Genomic DNA, 20,561 nt, shown 5'->3' with positions numbered 1-20,561 from the left:
ACCAGGTCAGAGCTGCATGGAGCTTTGTAGGGCAGCTCAGCCCTGTTCAGTGGAGAAACCAAGGCTTAGAGACAGGAAGGTCACACGCCTGCTGACTCATGATTGAATGCTCTTTCCATGACGTCTTCCTACCAGACCGAGATCTAGAGCAGCGATGTCAGAGCCTGGGGAGGGACCACATTCCCTGGTCTCAGTATCCCCTGGGTCATGGGAAGAGAAGGCCTACAGACTGTATTTCCTTCCTGGCTCTACCACTTACTGTGTGTCCTTAGGCAACGTGGCCTCTCTGTTCCTCAGTTTCATCATCCATAAAGTGACAATAATCCCCTTGCCAAGGTTAAATAAAGACTTGGGTAAAGTGCCTGGTTCATAAAGGATGCTTAAAAGTCTTTTTTGAAAAAGGCACTTTGGAGTTCCCATCGTGGCTCAGTGGTTAAGGAATCTAAGAACCATGAGGTTGCAGGTTTGATCCCTGGCCTTGCTCAGTGGGTTAAGGATCCAGCGTTGCCGTGAGCTGTGGTATAGGTTGCAGACATGGTTTGGATCCCGCGTTGCTGTGGCTCTGGCATAGGCTTGGCAGCTACAGCTCCGATGAAACCCCTAGCCTGGGAACCTCCATATGTCACAGGTGCAGCCCTATAAAAGGCAAAAGGCCAAAAAAATAAAAAAATAATAAAAAGGCACTTATAGGAGTTCCCTGGTGGTCTAGTGGTTAAGATTCAGCACTTTAACCACTGCAGCCTGGGTTCAGTCCCTGGTATGGGAACTGAGATCCCACGTCAAGCCGCTACATACCACAGCCAAAAAGAAAAAAAAAAAGACACATATCTGGCCTCCTATCAAAAAGGCTTAGAAGTGGCTTTCAAATATACACCTAGATGAGAGGACAGGATGATGGGATGGGATGGGGGGTAAGGTCTTGTACGGTTGCTGGCAGTGAGCTGCACGTCTGGATCACAGTTTTCTGGCAACCACAGCAAAGAGAGAAATGTGACCATTATATGACCCTTAGTGTCCATAGGCTAGGAAACTGCCACTTGCTTAGGGAAAAAAAATTAACTTGGTCATGAGATATAAGTGATTTCTCATGTGAGTCTTCAAAAACAGGCCCTGTGAGAAGAAGTAATTCTCTTTTCTTTCCACTTCCTCTAGCTATTCCTTGGGGTCACCCAAACCCTACAACCATAGCTGATGGCATAATGGTTAATAGGCTCAGCCCTGAAGGCAAAAACCAGTCTCCACCACTTTGTAGCCCTGGGCTAGAGACTGCCCTTCTCTGAGCCTCAGTTTTCTCATCTGTAAAGTGGGTGATTATAACGCTCACTACCTCCAGGTTCTTGAAGATTGGAGGTTGTGAGGCAGCAGGTGAAACACTGACCAGCTTAAACTGGTTTTGCTTCCTTAAAACAAGGTTGTTGATGAATCAGACTTGGAGTTATTCTACAGACAGCACTGCACATGTGCAAAACGGGAGCCCATGTCTCCAGGATGATCCCAGAACCAGGCATCTTCAGCCTAAGGAACTTAAAGTGTAGAAATGTTGCCACTGGAGCCCTTTATCAAAGAAGTCTGTCAATAAGGCAATGTGGCTCCCACCAGCAGCTTATTGGGACTGATGCAAGACTATGCAATCAGCTTCCAAGTTTGAGGTTCCCCTAACCCTTTCCATTTCAGCCCCAGCCCCAGATCGCGGAGATAGATTTGAGCTCTGCCTCCTGTCTCCTTGCAGGTCGACGTGGCAATAAAGGTCTTCCTTTCTTCAAAAGCTGATGCCATGTATTGGCTCCTGTGCGCCTCGGGCAGCCAGCCCTTGCTGGGTAACAGCGGTATCCTCTAAGAAGAGCTTCAAGTGGTGTCCTGCACACAGTAAGTGCTCCGCAAATGGTAGCCACTCTTACAGCAGGAACTCAATCAATGGTCGATGAATGAATATCACAGGGCAGCAAAAGCTTTTTATCTCCCAAACCATCCCTTCAGTGCTTCTCGGCAGCAGGCTTTTCTCCCCAAACCAAATTGAAACTGCGCGTGTGTTTTAATCAATTCCACGGTTTGTGGGAGCCAAAAAGCCCAGGTTAATGGAACACAGCCGAATCCCCCGTGAATTTCAAACCCTCCTTGAAAGGCCTCTGCTTTTTCCTGCTCAACCACTGGGAAGCCGCTGCCTCCACTCAGGGAGGAGAAATTGAATAATTGATGCAATTTGAATAACACTAGGATTTGTAATGATATTGAAATGTAAAGATAAAAAGGGGCGTGAACGGGGGGCTGATAGCGGAAGAGGCAAGTTGTTAATAGGCACTTAGGGGCTCGTGTTGGGGGGGGGGTCTCCACTGGAAACGGGTGCTGAAAAGGCATTTAAGAGAGGAGGCGCTGGGAGCGGGTGGGCTCGGAAGTCTCTGCCCGATGAGGGGGAGAAACCATATTCATAAATAAGATGCGGAAATTTCTCCCGACTCAGCACCACTAACAGAGAGTGGATAATTATTTAAATGCCAAATCATTCCGTTCATTAGAATCCCAAATCATATCTGAAGAAACTGATTGCCCAGGGCAGCCATGAGAGGGGGCAGCGGAGGAGGGTGGCGGCTAGGAAAGCAGAAAACATGGGGAGGGGGTCTCCCCAACTTCTGGTCCAGGCCTAGGGGAAGAAAGTACGGCAGGAGAGTAGGGAGGGTAGGGATCGAATGAAAGGCACGCAGACGTGGGTTCAAGGCCGGGATCTGGTACTTCCCGCTTGAGCACATTATCTTACCTCTCTGAGCCCCAGTTTGCCCAGCTGAAAAATGGGGTTGATGCCAAGATTTACTTTGCAGGAGGTGAATGTTAGCTGCTGATGAGGGAGCTAGAAGGGAGGGGGGTCAGGGAAAAAAATGGGCCAGGACTAGGGGAAGTGGGAACACAGTCTCAAGTAAGCCCCAAACCAGGTTCTTTTTTCCTTCCCCACTCTTACCCCACCTCCCAACCCAGTCACAGACAGAGCTACTGACTTGGGGTGGAGACTGGGTCCCAGAGAAGGTAAGGGATAAGGGACTTGGTCTACATGGCAGCAAGTCAGTGGCAGAGCCAGGAACCCCAAGTACACACATATCCTATAATCCCCACGAGCCCCCAGTTCTCGGTCTCCAAGGTGGGAGCCCGCTCAGCCCTTAGAGTCTTATCATGGCTGTGGACCAGAGTCACAAGGGCAAGTCAGTAGCAATTCAATTATGCCAAGAGAGTCAGGGCTGGCTGGCGCCCCCTGCCACAGCGGATGACCATGCTACCCCCCCAGAGATGGGCGAGCAAACAGGGGTCCTGGAGCAGGGGGGCCCCAGGGAGCGTGGTGGGCTCAGCCGGCATTGGAAACCGCAAGACAAGTAAGCAGCATGTACCCACATGCTCTCAATATAACACCGGAATAGTAGTAATGAGACAACCACACACCTGCTATGCAATAGTGTGTCAGCTTTGATTCTGCATTGGTCCTGTGCTAAGGATTTTATATTGTTTAACTCTGTTAAGAACCCTGTGACTAGAGATGATGGGGAAACTGAGTCCCAGAGGAGTTCACACAGCCCAAAAGCTGGGCGGCTAAGGTTTGTACCTGTTGGCCTGGAATCCAAGCCTCTCTGTAGCTCTGGGCTGTCCCCCAGGCTCAGTCCACAGCCAGCGCCTGGCTTTCTCTTTACCGTGGCTCCTGGGGGAGGTGGGGGTCTCTTTGGTGCTGTCTCCAGGAGAGACCCTCCATAGCCCCATAGAGAGTTGGAGAAGGAGCTAGGATTTGGACATACGTTGTTCTGATCTCAATCTCACGCAGCCCTGTCTGTCCCTCTCCGGAGCTTCAAGACCCTCCACCATTCCGGCCCATCTTGCTGACCTCTCTCCACCCCCTGTCCCCACCCCTAAGGCCTCCTGGTCAATGCAGAGAACTGCCCCGCTCTCATGCCCCCCATCCCTTCAAATAGGACCTCTGACAACCACTTGCCTGGCCCCAGAAGCCTACGGAGCCAGAGGGGTCCCCCACCCCCTTGCTTAAGATCACCTTGGTGCTCACATTCAGCAGAGGTTGGGGGCCAGGTCTGCCAAGGTGCCCCAAGTTATAATTGAACATAAGCTCAATTAATATTTCAGTGACCCAGTCCTTGCAGGCAGTCACTACAGCTGGAAAGCTGGGTCCTTTCTCTTCCAAGAGGCCAGGTAGAGGCAGCTGGGAAGCCCTGGGGCCAGGAGCAGTCAGAGGATCTGGGCAGGAACCTGCCTGCTTTGCGGTGTGGCCTTGATCAAGTCCCTTCCCCTCTCTGGGCCATGTCTGCCCAACAAGACCTGTGTGTTCCCAGGCAACCTACCTGTTCTTCCTGCTCCAGAATCCTATGGGGCACTTATTACGAATACAGACTCCCGGGCCCAGCCTGGACCGGCAAGCCTGGATGCTGGGCCCTGGAGTCTGCATTTGTGACAAGGGCCCTGTGGCTTCCCAGCACCCCTACTTCTTAAGGAGGAGGAGCCTAGGTTCGGGGAACAGGCATCTGAGCCTCTGTTCCCTTGTACAGAAAAGGGAGTTGAGACATTACCTCCCAGGGCTTCCAGGATATCTGGATTGGCACATAACAGGTACTCAATAATTGAGATTCCCCCCACCCTCACCCTGCCACCCATGCACCTTCAGTGGAGGGCTGTGCATCAGCCCCCTAAAGAGGGAGCATGGGGGTGTCGCCCCTCGGGAGCCTCATCAGCAGGGACCGCTCCAAATTGATCTTTTCCCCCCTGTTTTCACACACGGCGTCAGCATCTCTTGGGGCGGGAGAAGAAAATGCCAGCATCAGCACACCGTGTGCCCCAGCCAAACACCGCTGCTCTTTATTAATTAACCGCCAGATGTTAGTTTTGCATCTTTTATCAGAGGGAGGTTTATCACCAGGACCCTGTATGTCAGGCCATTAGGGAGAGGCAGGAAAACATCCCTGGGGGGGCCCTGGAGTTGGCAAGGAGCCAAGGATGGGGACGAGAAGCACAATCCCCAGCCCAGAGCACCCCTCTGCCCTGTCCAACCCCCCAGTCATATCCACAGTGGCCATTGGCCCCTCACAGGGCATCTGTGAAGTGGCTACGTGTGCAGCAGCTCAGGGGCCACTGTCGTGAGCAAAACAGACTCAGTCCCTGCTCTCTGAAGCGCACAGCCTGCTGGCGAGAAGCCACATTCCAGTAAACCCAAATAAATAACATTGTGACAAATTGTGAGCAGTGTCACGAAGGAAACTGACAAGGTTTTCAGAGAGGGCGAATAGCCGGCAGGGGACCTAATTTAGATGGAGCGGTTTCCTTGGGGAGGTGACATTTAAGTGGCCTCATGGAAAAGGAACCCGGGGCTAAAGATTCCAGGCAAAGGGCACAACAAGGGCAAAGGCCTTGGGCCGGGAACAGGCTCAGGGTTGTTTAAGGACCCAAAAAAAAGATCCCAGAGGCTGTGGCATGGTGAAGGAGGCCGCCGAGGTCAGCTGAGCCTGGACCAGAAGTCCTTGGCGGGGAGGGGAAGGGGAGGAATGTGGATTTCTCGTGTGGAGGGCACTAAGGAGCCACAGCAGGCTGTTGAGCAAGGGAGTGATGTGATGATGGGATTTTGACATGAGAAAGAGCCCTCTCTCTGCCCTGGCGGGGGAGGAATGGATTAGAGAGGATGGAGGGAAACCCGTGTGTGGGTCAGTCTGGGAGAGGTCGTGAGCCCTTAGTGATGACTGGATAATGACATAGCATGTATCAGGCCCTCCCAGGGTGCCAGGCAGTGTCCACACTCAGGAAACATTAGGAAGCAAAAACAGGGGCGGAGGGTGAGGAAGAAAGAAGGGTCTAGGGTGATTCCAAGACACGCCTGAGTCCTCTTGTGCTCCCAGCAGCCTATGAAGAGATGGGGGCCCAGCGAAGGGCAGCAGCTTGCTCAAGGTCACACAGGGAGGAGCAGCAGATCCTGCACTTGAACTTGGTCTGGGTTCGGCTGCCTGCTGCGCTGTCTTTCCTACAAACAGCTGCCGGAGCTCAGGCAGGCAGGTAACTGCTGTCTTCCTCCTGCTGCTGCTTTGTGAATGTCGTGGTTCCCTCCCCCCAGTTACCGGGTAGGTGGAGCAGAGGGGGCCCAGCCGACCTGAGCAGGCAGGGGGCCATGGGTCCCAAGTCCAGCCCTTGACCTGTCCAGGGCATGGCAAATCCAGACACAGGTCTGTGTCGTCATCGCCTTTCATATTGATGTGGTCCTGTTACCCAGGGTTATTATTTTCTGCCTGATCCACTTGCCATCTGATAAACTGGTGATTACTTCTCCTCCCAGTTCAGTTTCTGATTTGCATACAATAAATATCACCCCCAGGAAGTGTGTGTGTGTATGTGCGTGTGCGTATGTGTGTGTGTGTTGGGGGTGGAAAACAGGGCTCATGTCTTATTTATGAGAAATAAATAGGAGCACAAGCTCGCATAATCAACACATATTTAATCTGGCTCTTTTCACCCTTTTGACTCTAATCAGGCCGGTTCTGTGCATGGCTGTGTGTGTTTTTAAAAGATAACAGGTTCAGTGTGTTGACCTGGGCAGGGCACAGAAGGGATATCTTGTGTTTGGTCACCTATGACTGGGTCCTAATTTGGAGTGGTATGAAAGACTAGAAATATGTCCAGGGTTCCAGATCTGTCAGATGGGCTGCTTGGTTATTCTCCAAGTTGCCCATGCTGGGCTGAAATGTCCACCATGGCTCTTTCACTCGCAGGTCTGGTGCCTGAGCATAATGGCTGGGACAGCTGGCTGGCTATCTCCCTCCCCACAATGCAGCCTCTCCACTAAGCTAGTTGGGCTTCCTCACAGCATGGCCATCTCAGAGCAGTCGGGCTTCTTCCATGGCGGCTGACTTCCACCAGAGACAGCATTTTGAAATCTTCGGTGTGTTTTTTCTTTCTAGTGTGCTTGTTTGTTTTTATGAATACCTCTTTTTTTTTTTTTTTTTTGGTCTTTTGCCTTTTCTAGGGCCATTCCCAAGGCATATGGAGGTTCCCAGGCTAGGGGTCTAATCAGAGCTGTAGCCACTGGTGTACACCACAGCCACAGCAACACGGGATCCAAGCCACGTCTGTGACCTACACCACAGCTCACGGCAACGCCGGATCCTTAACCCACTGAGCAAGACCAGGGATTGAACCTGCAACCTCATGGTTCCTAGTCGGATTTGTTAACCACTGAGCCATGACAGGAGCTCCTGAATACCTCATTTATACCCCATTAACACATATGATGGATGCGTGGTTTAAAAATTCAGACATTATGGAAAAGTACAAAGTCTAGAGGTAAAACAAAACACTCAAAATCCCACTACTCAGAAATTAACATGTGATGAACCTTAACCAAGGAAAATTTTTATAGCAAAAACTGAAAGCAGGAGAGTGGATGGATAAGGGAGAGATGGGTGGATGGATGGATAGGTGGGTGGGTGGTGAATGAGGAAGTGGAGTAAACAAAAGAGAAAGAAGAACATTCTGACTGTTGAGGATTCTGAGAGCTGGGAAGAGAGACAACCAAGGTTCTGGATGTTGGGAAAGTGGTGAGAGGCCTCTCCCTTCAGGGCAGTTAGCACTATTACTATCACTGCTACTACTATTACTACCACTCTTACTAGTATAATGACCACTACTGTTACTGCCACCAGTACTGTTACTTTTCTAACTACCACTATTGCTGCTATTATTACTACTGTTACCACTCTTGCTATTGCCACCCCCGCTGTTACTGCCACTCCCAGTACTGTTACTACTATTACCACACACAATTACTATTGCCACTATTACTACCATTGATACCACCACTACTGCTACCACTACTATTACTTCCAGTATTACTGCTCTTATTGTAATTATCACCACTATGGCTGCTCTTACTACTGTTACCTATACTGCTGTTACTATTGCTGCCATGATCACTATGATTACTACTTCTCTAACTTCTTTTTTCCCCTCTGCTGTAAGTTTTATTGTTATTTTAAAATTATTACAAAAGTAATGCATGTTCATAATAGAAAAATTAAGAAATTAGAGGGCATTTCAAAGACAAATTAAAACCCACCCCCAAATACCACCATCCAGAGGTATCAGCCTCTGTTAGATCCCATTCCTCTGTGGGGTCCGCAAGCCCTCTGTGCCCGGCCACTGCCCACTTTCCCATGCCACCTCCTTTCTGACCATGCAGTCCAGTCAGACCAAACCTCTGATGCCTCAGGTCCACCTGCCTTCCCTTCCCTTGCCTCTGGGCCCTTGCATGGGCTGTTCCTTCTGCTTGGCATGGCCTTCCTCCTGTACTCCGTCTGGCTGGCCCCCAGGCTTCCTGGGCTCTGAGCAGAGATACAGATCCTCTCCGAGCACCCCCCACCCTTTAGCCCAGGTCAGGGGCCCCCTCCAGGTCTCAACAGTCTCTGAGTATCCCCTGCAGAAGTATACCTTCTCTTTGCTGAATTCCTGTCTGTCTTCTCCACCGTAAAAACTGGGACCATGTTGAGTCCCCTTTGTATGCCCAGCAAGGGCCTGCCACATAGTAGGGGCCTCTGTATGTGTTTGTTGAGTGAATGAGTGAATGCATCAGTCCGGACAAGTTTCCTAGAAGATGTGACCTACGACCCATGCTCTCGTGGTGGTATTGGAGAAGAAAGCAGTCAGGGTGTAGGGCCAAGACAGCTTAGCCTGCATCAAATGACAGCTCTCTGCATGGCCTTGGACCCGGTCACCTGGGCCCAGAGCCCCTGTGTTTGCAGGCACACCGGGCTCCCAGTAGTGTGCTTGAGGGGCCAGGGTGCTCCCACCCTCCCACAACACTGAACAGACAGCATCAGACAGGAGGAGCAGGGTTCCTCTGTGCGCTATTGATTTTTCCTAACTGCCTGCCGACAGACAAGGTGAACAGTTCACTTATGAATCCTTGTTAACAGCGTGGCAAGAAATATTTCACTTTAAGTGCCCCCATTTTGCTGAAAAAGAAAGAAGAAAAAGAACAGAAAATGTAAATTATTTCATCACAGAGAGACGCTGAGAGCTCCAAACTGGGCCTTTGGAGGAGACAGGAAGAGCCTGGCTGGAATGTAAGGAGGGGAGGCCCCTTCACACTCCCCAGGCGGTCAAGGCTGGCCCAGCCTCGCTGCTTTTCCCAAAGCAGAAGTTGGTGGGGAAGGCAAACTTGGCAGGGAGAGTGGCCACACAGCCAAGGGCTGTGGACAGGTGGTTACAGCCGAATCTGTGCATCCAAATGGGCAAAGAGGAAAGCACAAGGATGTCCATGGCAACCTTTAAAAACAAACATAAAACTGGAAACAACTTGTATATCCATCCACAGGGCGCTGGTTAAATGTACATTATAATACAGCCACTTGAGTGGAATACTATGCAGTTAAGAAAAAGAATGAGATCAGCCTGTTTGGACCAGTAGAGAAGAGAGCGGAAAAAACAAGTTATGGGACAATTTATAGTGTGCTCTCATTTACATAAAAGAAACATATATGTACTTGATGGGCATGAAAAGTACATAGATTCACACAAACATCCATTTAGGTGATTCTCTCTGGGAAGTGAGACCAAAGAACTGAGGACGGGGACAGTTTTTGATTTTCATTTCATTCAGTTTTGCATTAGCTTAATTTACTTTTTACTATGTATAGTAGGAATTTTATATATTTTAAGTTTTAACTCAAAATGTTCAGCTTTCAGGAGGGTACTTTAATTTTTTCCTTTATAACCTGTATGGTTTGAGTTTTTCACACCCATCAATGACTATGTCTGTAAATATACAAAATATAATACAGAATTTTAAACAAGAAAATATTGGCTCTGGTGTCAAGCAGATCTGGTTCTTGTTGTTAGTTGTCCCTTTACCAGCTGAGTGACATTAGGAAGGCACTTAACTTCTCTGAGAATCAACTTCCTCCAGCAATACTGGATGTTAATAGTACATACAGATAATCTGGGGGGAAAAAAACCTGAATCCCTATGATGTTCACTTGAAACTAACACAATGTTGTCAATCAACTGTACTTCAATTAAAAAATAGTATATACAGAGCAAGCTTACAGGGAATAGTAATTTTAACATTATAATTATCATCCCATTGAGAGATGGCAACTCCTTACACACCCTCCCATTTGGTGAATTAATACCCATCCCTGTGACAGACCCCATGAAGCTAGTTCAAATGACCCTCAAATGGCTTTTTGGTATAAAAATGGAATCTTAGGTGGAAGTCCAATATGTGTAAAACAGGAATGAGAACATTATAAGTGTCAAAGTGTGACATATATTCAGTGGCTGTTTGCAGTCTTCTGGTTATCCTGCATCCTTTCTCCTTTTGGTGATAACATCCTGACCTTCCTATACACCCTCCCCCAGCTCTCCCCTACCCATCCGCACCAGATGTGGTACAGACCCAACACCAAAGACATCCCCTGGCCACAAGGAAAGGCTCAGAGGCCAGACTGTGACCATTGTGGGCCAGTAGGCTTGTGACTTCCATGCAAACTCTAGAGGGAAAGAAAGTCTTTTTCCTCCTGGATTTGAACCTGGGATGGAGGTGGGAGAAGCCTAGAACTGCCAGCATTTACCCTCGGAGTCTAAGAATGAAGCCGATACCCTGAAAGGCAGAGCTGAGAGGTGGCAAAAACTTGAGCCCTGGTTCCATCCTGAGAGCCCCTGAATCACACTGTGCCTGAAGCCAGCCCTACCTCTGGAGGTGTTTGTTGCAGGAGCCATTTATGCTCCAGCCAGCTGGGTTTTCTATCACTTGCAACCAAAGATGGGTTAAATAAGATGATGGATTTTATTCCTAAATTCAGTTAGGAAGACCAATGAAGTTGCTTTGACAGACACAGACATTTGAAATCAGGAGTTAGGAATGACAGGTGCTGTCTTGTATGAACCCTACATCCAATTTATTTCCGTATTTGGTTTTGGTTGCTAAGCATTAAGAAAATTCGGGGGAGTTCCCATTGTGGCTCAGCAGGTTATGAACTGAAATAGTATCCATGAAGATGCAGGTTCAATCCCTGGCCTCGCTCCGTGGGTTAAGGATCCGGCGTTGCTGTGAGCTGTAGTGTAGGTCACAGACACAGCTCAGATTCCACGTTGCTGTGGCTGTGGCGCAGGCCAGAAGCTGCAGCTCTGATTTGACCCCTAGCCTAGGAACTTCCATAGGCTGCAGGTGTGGCCCCAAAAAGCAAAAAAAGAAAAGAAAATTTGGAACCACAGGTAAGCAGTTTAGTACAGGGCTTTGGTGCCCAGGCTCTGGAGGAAGACGTTCTGGGTTCAAATCCCTGCTCTGGTCCCCAGCAGCTTTGGAACCTGGGGCACATCCCTTTACCTCGGAGTCTCCATTTGCTAGACCTACCTCCTTGGAGGGCTGGCAGTACCAGATGAGTTGCTCCACGTGAAAGCATTTAGGCAGCGCCTAACACCTGGCCCGGGTGAACCCTCATTATTATTCTGGCACATTCCTGCTCAGAGGAGCACCTGTGTGCTGCCTTGGGCCAACAGCCCTGCCCGAAGAAAACTTCGCCTGCGGCGCTGGTTTCCTGGAGGAACATCCTGATTGGGCAAGGTAAGCTTTTACAGAACTCATTGGCAATTGCTGACGTGTGACTTAGCATTTTCTGGAGAGTGACCTCAGAGTCGTGCCGTACAGGCAGTGAGATCCCTAGCGAAGTTTTTGGGACGTGAGTTTGAGTTGGAGTTCCGAGGGGAATGTTCCAGGGCGTGGAGGTGTCTGGAGCTCGACCAGGCTGCCCTCCAGCCAGTGGAGCTTCCTGTGTCAGGAGAAGGTTCCGAGTGCAGCCGGACTCCCATACAGCAACAGCACCTGTTGTAAAGAGATGCCAGCGCCAAGCGGAGGGAAGCCTGCCTTCCTTCATTCATTCATCAACTGTTTGCTATGGTCTGGGCCCTTGGCTGAACACCCCCACTTACTCCCAGACTAGCTCCTTTCATAAATGATTTCTTGCTAAGATAGGCATACTCCCTCTGCCAGCCTTCTTCATTTTTAAAGAGGACAAATGTTCATCGAAAGGAATGGGTTTCTAAGGGGCGAGGGAGCTCTCAGGCACTTGGGCAGCTTACCTGGGCATAGAGGCAGAAGGCGGCTCCGCTCACCTCATCTCACATCTCACCTGACCAGTGTGGATGGAATAAGAGAGAGGGCACGCCTCACCTCCCTGGCGGGGTTTCGGACCCGAAAGCGATAGCAACGTGGCCAGTTACGAGTGCAACACATGATATTGCATTTCATGTCAGCTGCCCTGAGCCGCTGGCAGGAGCGGGGCTGTGGGTGAGGGGTGGGGTCCCTCGGGCAGGCAGTTTGGCCTCGGACATTCTTCCTCTTTCTGCCCATCCCGCTCGCTGGAAGTCTTCCTCCTCCCCCAGAGCTGGGTGGACAAACAGGCGGGCTGGGGGATGGCAGGTCAATCAAACTGTCTTTGCAGCACCTCTGTGGGCTGATCCTCTTAGCTCCTCATTTTCAGATGAGGCTCAAGAGGAAAAGGCTTGACCCCGGGGCCTGCCTCCACAACTCCTGTAATCCTCCCCAAACCTCCGAAGGGGGTGTTATGCCCATTTCACGGGTGCAGAAATAGAGGCCCAGAAAAGCCAAGTCGTTTGCCCAAAGCCTCCCATGAGCTGAGCCAAAGTGCAGCCCAGTTTCATCTAATTCCCGATCCTGGGGTTTCCCTTTCCTTGTGGCCTCCCTGAGCAAGGCCCTGCAGGAGACAAAGTGGGGTGCACAGGCTCATTTCTCAGAGGACAGTGCATATAGTGGGGGGGGGGTCCAGGCCCGCAGTAGGAAACAGTGACCACCCCCCCCCCATAGCCTGGGGAATACTCACCCCCAACAGGGGCTGCTGGTGCAGCAAATATGTCTTTATGTTTCTCCCTCTTAAATGTAGATAGCAGATGAGTGGGATGTTATGGGATTCAGTAAAATAAAAAGCAACAGAAAAGTAATTTGCATTAGATATGTGACAGAATCTCAAGAGACAAGGGCTCCTCTGCTCTGGGTTGAATGCCGGGCCTCCGCATTGGAGGGGGTGAAGGTCACGGAGGAATGATTGGGCCCTTCGCGACCCACCACGTCCTGAAAGGACAGCCTCTCCCCTCTCTCCCTCTCGCCTCCTCATCCCTCCCTCTCACCTCTCCTCTTGTCTCTTTCCTGCCCTAACCTCTCCTCCCTTTCCCAAAGCACTGATTTCTCTCTCTCTCCAACCCCCAAGAACCCTGCTGGTGCACACTGCGCTGAGAAGCAATTTATAAAGCAGATGTTTATTGCAAGGTTCCACACAAGCTTGGTGCCTCGCCAAACGTTATAGTAATTGGAGGCTGTGTTTAATTACTGATCAATGTAAAGTTGGGATGAGACAGGCCTGGAAACTGCCTTCGGTCTAGACTCTCCTCTCTGATTTGGAGAAGGCAGGAGCTCCTGGGTCTCCATCTCTCAGCCCATCCTGAGCCAAGGCCTGGACAGCAGCAAAGAAGGATGTGGGCTTACCAGTAGCGACTGGTCTGCTGGCCTGTAGGAAATGGCTTTGGGGAGAGGAGACCCGATTCTGCAACAGTCCTTTTCTTGCCATCTAGTTCTTGTGAATGCTTAGTCTGTGTCGTGCACTGTGTTGGGCATTGGGTTCACAAGGATTAGTAACTTTCTCCCCATTCCTGGGCTAAGTCCTTTGCATATATTATCATTCAATCTAACACAAGACAGGTGGGGTAGCCAGGCTCCAAGTCAGCCCTTAGTGATCCCGGCCTCCCGGTATTCACCCATCATGTAGTCCTCTCTCGCATGAAAAGACTGACCTGTATAACCAACATTGCAGATGTGACAGCTTGTGTCTTCCAAGGCTCAGTCATTAAAGGACATTAGAGCCTCCACCTTGCTCTTTTAGGTCACTTGCTCTAGGGGAAGCCAGTAGCCCTCTCATGAGGACACTCGAGCAATCCTAAGGGGACCTCCACATGGTGAGGAACTGAGGAGCCACCTTGGGGAGTGGAACCTCCAATCTCATTGCGCCTTCAGTCGAGGCTGCCGCCCTGGCCGACTCGATGGCTACAACCTCATGAGAGGCCCTGAGCCAGAACCGCCCAGCTAAGTTGCTCCCCGGACCCACAGAAACTATGAGATACTAAGTGGTTATTGTGGCAGGCCACCAAGTGTGGGAGTAATAGATTAGTCATATAAAGGCCATGGGAAAGAAGGAAATATAAGGAAGACTGATAACATAGGAAACAAAACAAATGCAGCAAGAAAGAGTCCAGCCATGTGATTACATAGTTATATAATCACTGTATATGGCTATAGATTTTTTGATCTATTTGTATGTTGTTGGCATATAATTTATATAATATGATCACAATAAATGTGAATGAGTTAAATTCACCAATTAAAAGAAAAAATATTATTTCATTCTCTACCCAGAATAATTCCGTAAGAAAGGCATTATTCTATCTACTTTACCCATGAAGGAGTTAGGCTCAGAGTGGGGAAGAAACTTTCCCAAAGTCTGCCAGCTCAAGAGTGATTAGGGTGGGATTCAAACCCAGGTTCTTCTGACTGTAAAACCCAAAGCTCTAACACCATACTGTATTGTTAGCTCCTTTGCATAGAAGAGGCAACTGAGCCTCAGAAAGGGTGAGGGACTTGCGCAGCATCATGGACCAAATCATTTCAAGACTAGCGACAGAACTGAAGCAGATTTGTTGTCTGGTGTCTGCCTCCATGACCTTCAGGGCTCTGCCATCAAAGCACAAGGATCCCATGGGTCTTCTATCTTTATATCTGTTTAAGACAACTGGCTGTGGCCAGAAAGACCCTGTGGGGTCAGACTGGAGAGCCTCCTCAGGGAAGAACAGCAGCACAAACAACGTGCAGGGGTACAGGGTGGGGGTAGCTCATGCATCGAGCTGAACTCCGGTAATTACATCAGGGCCGGCAGTGTAATTTGTATCTGGGTGATGAATGTCTGTGTTTTGGGGCCTGATTGCCCTATTTACATTTGGAATTTGCTGATCTATTATTAATGTCTCCTGGAGGCCAGAGTGACAGGCATGAGCAGCTGGGGAGTCCCCTCCCCCACATTCCAGGGAGCACTAGCTCTTAGGCCCTAGCTCCCCAAGTCCCACCTTAGCTCCCTTTGTGTGACCCCGTTTTTCACAGGGCTCTTGGACCAACTGGCAGAGGAGTGGACCTCAGATGAGGTTTCCTGCCTCTTATCAGAGAGCACACACACCCCGAGGTACATATACACAGACACAGCTCATGCTAATATGCACATGTGTAGACATCCACATCCTTATATATCCATAGGCAGATTTACATGAACATGCACATATACATAAAATGCTTGCATGGACATGCAGACACACTTATGTGTACATGCCCACTCATGCCTGTACATGTGCACAGGTCTGCAGCATACACACTGTTATGGACTGGAGGCCTGTGTCCCCCATCCCCCTAAATTCATATGTTGAAGCTCTAACCCATAATGTGCTGATGGGATTTGGAGGGGATGTCTTTGGGAAGTAATTAGGGTTAAATGAGGTCATGAGGGTGGAGCCCTCATGATGGGATTAGTGCCTTTCCTAGAACAGACACTAGAAAAAGAAATCTATCTTTCTCCTTGCATGTGAACCAGGGAAAGGCCATGTGAGCACACAGCAAGAAGGCAGCACAAGCCAGGAAGAGAGAGCTCTCATCAGGAGCTGGGTAGGCTAGCACCTTGATCTTGGACTTCTTGGCCTCTAAACTATGAGAAAATAAATTTCTGGTGTTTAAGGACACCCAGTCTATGGTACTTTTGTAGTAGCCTATGCTAAGGCACACACACATCCTCATGTGTCTTCCTAGGCTGAGAGCAGTAGAGCAACTCAGCAAGGTCTCCTAAGTTGAGAGGGAGATGGCTTGGGTCTGAATCCCAGTTCTGGCACTTACCAGCTGTGTGACCTCAAGCAGCTTACTTAACCTCTCTGTGTCTCTGTTTCCCCTTATGTAAAATGGGAATGATAGTGTTACCATCTCATAGGGTTGTTGTGGGGATTAAATGAATTAATAGAAATCACTTGCCTGGTATACCATAAGCAGTAGATATGTATTTGCTGTGTTATTATTATTGTTGTATATGTGCTTGTCACCTAATAAGCTCTGAATCATTTTGTTGCAAGATGATTAAACACACCTTTCTACACCTATGTACTCCTAACACACACACACACACCCTGCCCCTGCCCTCCCATCTCTTCTTCCTCAACCCATCCTGAACCTTCCAGGGCTCCACGGCCTCTTCTCCCCAAAGTCCCTCCTGACTGTTCACTCCTCCATGCCCAGCTCAAGGCTGCAGGCAGGTTGGTATCGGGGAAAGACTACTGGATTTGGCAACCCCAAACCAAGAATCAGACCTTGGTTCTGCCACTTACTGGCAGCATGATCCTGGGCCCAGCAAAGTCTCACTTTCGTGATCCACCCAATGGGCATAAGAATAGAAATGAGGAGTTCCCGTTGTGGCGCAGTGGTTAACGAATCCGGCTAGAAACCATGAGGTTGCGGGTTCGGTCTCTGCCCTTGCTCAGTGGGTTAACGATCCAGCGTTGCCGTGAGCTGTGGTGTAGGTTGCAGACGCGGCTCGGATCCCGCGTTGCTGTGGCTCTGGCGTAGGCCAGTGGCTACAGCTCCGATTCGACCCCTAGCCTGGGAACCTCCATATGCCGCAGGAGTGGCCCAAGAAATAGCAAAAAGACAAAAAAAAAAAAAAAAAAAGAATAGAAATGAACTTGCAGAAACTGAACCTCCAATGGAAGGCTAAGGTGAAGTTACAGGCACAGTCCTTGCTGAGGGAGTGGCCACACTGGCATGCAAATATGCATGCAAATTAAAGCTGATTCCCTAAGACTATGGGAAGACAGGCACTCCCCAAGCTGAAAGCTCCCATCACCAGTCAGCTCTTTTTGTTTTGTTTTGTTTTTGTTTTTGTCTTTTTAGGGCTGCACCAGCGGCATATGGAAGTTCCTAGGCTAGGGGTCGAATCAGAGCAACAGCTGCCAGCCTATGTCATAGCCACAGCAATGCCAGATCCAAGCCATGTCTGTGACCTACACTACAGCTCACAGCAACACTGGATCCTTAACCTACTGAGTGAGGCCAGTGATTGAACCCGGGTCCTCATGGATCCTCGTTGGGATCATTAACTGCTGAGCCACGAAGGGAACTCCACCAGTCAGCTCTTTGCAGAAAGGCACTGGGTAGGGGCAAAAGAACCCTGGACAGAGAGTTGGGAGACATGCTTCATGGATGACGTGCCCAAGGACAGTGGGTACATGCATAGGTGGGTGGTCACCCACACCCTTATATTGGCACCTCCACACAAACATGCACGCACGGGAGACATACATATGCATGAGCATGCAAATACATATGATACAGCCAGGCAGGAAGGGCCTGGACCTGGAGGCAGGTGGTGCTGTGTAGCCTTGCCCGAGTCTCTGGACCTCTCTTGGCCTCTGTTTTCCTCCTTTGTAAAATATGGTTAGTCATCCCTGACCCATCCTTGGTGTGGTGTGGACAGAATCACACAATAGAGAGTCAGCTGTGACCGTGGCGCCTGGTGTACAGTAAGCACTTCACTCGTGGCAGCCATGTGAGAGCATCCTCATCTGTGACGTGTGTGCCTAGAGGGGGTGCTCTCTGAGGCCCCTGCTGGCTTTGAGGGCCTGTGGTTTGGTGAATTGCATTCACACCCCTCTCGGAGCCTGGAGGCTTTTAGGCTGGATGGCAAAAATTAGCCCTTGCCCCAAAGTGATTCTGCTCCTCCTCAATTATGCTGGAACCTCTGTGCTGGCAGGTTCTGTGACAAGTGAGGAGATCAAGGGGAAGGCCTGAGTCACCCAGGCCAGAGCAGAGTTGGAGATGAGTGACTCTGGAACCAGGCTTCTGGTTATTTGGCTGGGCTTTACAGAGCCAGCATTTTCTGCATCCTTCTCTACTCAGAGCAGAAGCAGGTTCCTGGTGGCCAAACCTGGTGCTTTCTGCTTCAAGATGTAACCTATCCCAGGGTCACCAGGCCCCAAGCAGCAGGTCCAAAAAAAGAACATGCAACTGTACATGAAAATCCCAAAGCTGCAATAACTTCTGCCCTATCTAGAGTATTTACTACACACTAAACATTTCCCATCTGTTGTATCTCACTGCCCCCCCACCCTTTTTTTTGGCTTTTTACCTTTTTCTATGGCCACACTCGCGGCATATGGACATTCCCAGGCTAGGGGTCTAATCAGAGCTGTAGCCACTGGCCTACACCACAGCCACAGCAACTCGGGATTCGAGCCTTGTCTGTGACCTACACCACAGCTCACGGCAACGCCAGATTCCTTAACCCACTGAGCGAGGCCAGGGATTGAACCCGAAACCTCATGGTTCCTAGTCAGATTCGTTAACCACTGAACCACGAGGTTGTATTTCATTTCACCTCGTAACCAGGAAGCCCAGGCAGAGACTCCCCTGCAATACACACAGGCACCCACACTCACACCCACACCCACACCTACTCATATGCACTTAAGGTAGCAGAGTTGGGACTAGAACCTCGGTCTTTGTTGACTCTAGAATTGTTGTCTTTAGCTTAAGCTCCAGCACCTCCCAGAAGCAAAGCAGAGAAAAATGTGTTTGCAAATGGCAATAGGCCAGCTGACCTGAGTGGGGCTCCTGGGAGCCGTGGAGTGAATGCGTGGCCCAGGGGCTATGGCAGCAAGAATCGCCCGTTGTGCCCTCCAGGAAGCACCCCCAGTTTCCCTGAGATCCGGGGAAGGTCAGGCAGCTAGCACATTAAGTAAGGCCATAAATTTGTCATGAAGGCCTGGAAATGAACGGGGCTTATCATTTATGGATGGAATAATTAAGCCACTGCACTTGGCGGTTCACCAAGTCCTGTGCCCTGGATGCCAGGCGTCACCAGCAGCTGAGCTGGTTTGGGGTGTTCACAGTCGTTCTCCCCACTTCGAAGCACCTCAAACCAGAGCCTTGGGCGTGCAGACTCCAGCAGCGCCAGGGCAGGTCCCTGCACGCATTTCAGTGGCCATGGCCCCGCCTTCATGACGTCATACCAGCCCTGGCCAATCCCAGGGAGACCTCTCTCGAAGTTCCGCCCATGGTGGGTGCCTAGCTCCCTTAGATGGAGGTGGTGGGCCTGACTTCTTGAGAGGTAAACAGGCTTCCTCCTAAGGTAAGGACAAATTCAGCCTGACTTGGTTTCTATCTTGACTCTCTCACACTGTGTGCCTCTGGGCTAGTCACTGCACCTCTCTGAGCCTTCGTTTTCTCCTGAGGTGGTGGCAGTGGGTCAAATTAAACATCTGTAAAGTCCATGATGAGGGTCTGGCTTATAGTACTTGCTCCAACATCCAGCGTTTCATGACTCAACAGAATGCTTAGGCAGGCAGGAATCGGAGGCTCAGAGAGGCAATGGGACCTGAACAAAGATGCACAGCAAGTGAGCAAAAAGTGAGTGCCTACTTCCTTCCCCTGGAGTTCCTGTTGTCTGTCACTTGTAGGAGGATTCAGCCCATTTTCCAGCACAGAGTTAAGGCCCCTGTCCCCTCCCTGCCCCAGCTACCCCAGGTCCATGGAGAGGAGAGATGATGGCAAAGGCGACCATCACCACGAACGTTTATAGAATGCTTGCGGTGGCCAGGCGCTGTTCTAGATGCTGTGTGGTTATTTCCCTTTATTCTCCAGACAACCCTCAGAGGTAGGAACCATTATTATTCTCATTTTTATTGATTCATTGATTTGATTTGATTTGATTTGAGGGCTGCACTTGTGGCATATGGAGGTTCCCAGGCTAGGGGTCAAATCGGGGCTCAACTGCCTGCCGATGCCACAGCTACAGCAGTGCGGGATCTGAGTTGCGTCTGCAGCCTACACCACAGCTCACGGCAATGCCAGGTCTTTAACCTACTTCGCGAGGCCAGGGAACGAACCTGCATCATGGATCCTAGTCAGGTCCATTAACCACTTCGCCACAAAGGAAACTCCATTTATTTTCATTTTAGAGATGAGGAAACAGGCTCGTGATCAGATGATTGGCTTGAGTCACTCAGACAAAAAGTGGAATTTGTGTGTGAATTCCTGGGTCCCAGCAATGCCAGGCCTGGAAGGCGGATGCAAGTTAAAGACTATTTGAATTCCAAGAGAGATGTCACTTGACATGTTCCAGAATTATATGTTCTCAAATGGGTTCAAGTCCTCATTTTACAGATGGGAAGACTGAGGCCCAGCCAATAGAGGCAGAACCTTGGGGCTTGCCCATGAGTTCCCTGCCTGTCGGTCAGTGGTGGCCACCAAGGCTGGTACACTAGCCAGGCCTTTGGCACCTGCCTTGGGGAGGAGTCTGGACCCTCCTTGCCACACTACCCCACCCACCCTCCATCACCATGGCAACCATGCAGGTGAGCCTCATCACTGCTAATCCTCTAATTACCAGCCACCTCTTCAATCGGCTGTAATTACTTTGGGGACACAGTTAACCTCTCATTAGGAACGCACGGCC

At 50.0% G+C, this 20,561-nt stretch overlaps 1 long non-coding RNA gene across 6 annotated transcripts in view; it reads left to right on the top strand.

Moving 5' to 3' along the window:
- LOC110256742 (uncharacterized) overlaps positions 1 to 20,561 on the top strand; it is a 78,779-nt gene that overhangs the window by 28,829 nt on the left and 29,389 nt on the right. Inside the window, exons 3-5 of one of the 6 annotated variants that reach the window (XR_014826962.1) lie at positions 1,730 to 1,866; positions 5,868 to 6,017; positions 6,732 to 9,814. This is a non-coding gene — a long non-coding RNA (uncharacterized LOC110256742). Of the gene's footprint in view, positions 1 to 1,729; positions 1,867 to 5,867; positions 6,452 to 6,731; positions 9,815 to 20,561 lie in introns of those variants that run through there. The other 5 variants (XR_014826963.1, XR_014826964.1, XR_014826960.1 and 2 more) reach the window with 5 other exon arrangements.

Source organism: Sus scrofa, chromosome 14, assembly GCF_054392235.1.
Source record: "Sus scrofa isolate SSC_HxYL_T2T_F1_AM1 chromosome 14, Sscrofa_HxYL_maternal_Yorkshire_Landrace_v2.0, whole genome shotgun sequence".
NCBI lineage: Eukaryota > Metazoa > Chordata > Mammalia > Artiodactyla > Suidae > Sus > Sus scrofa.
This window is presented reverse-complemented; position numbering and strand designations above follow the sequence as displayed.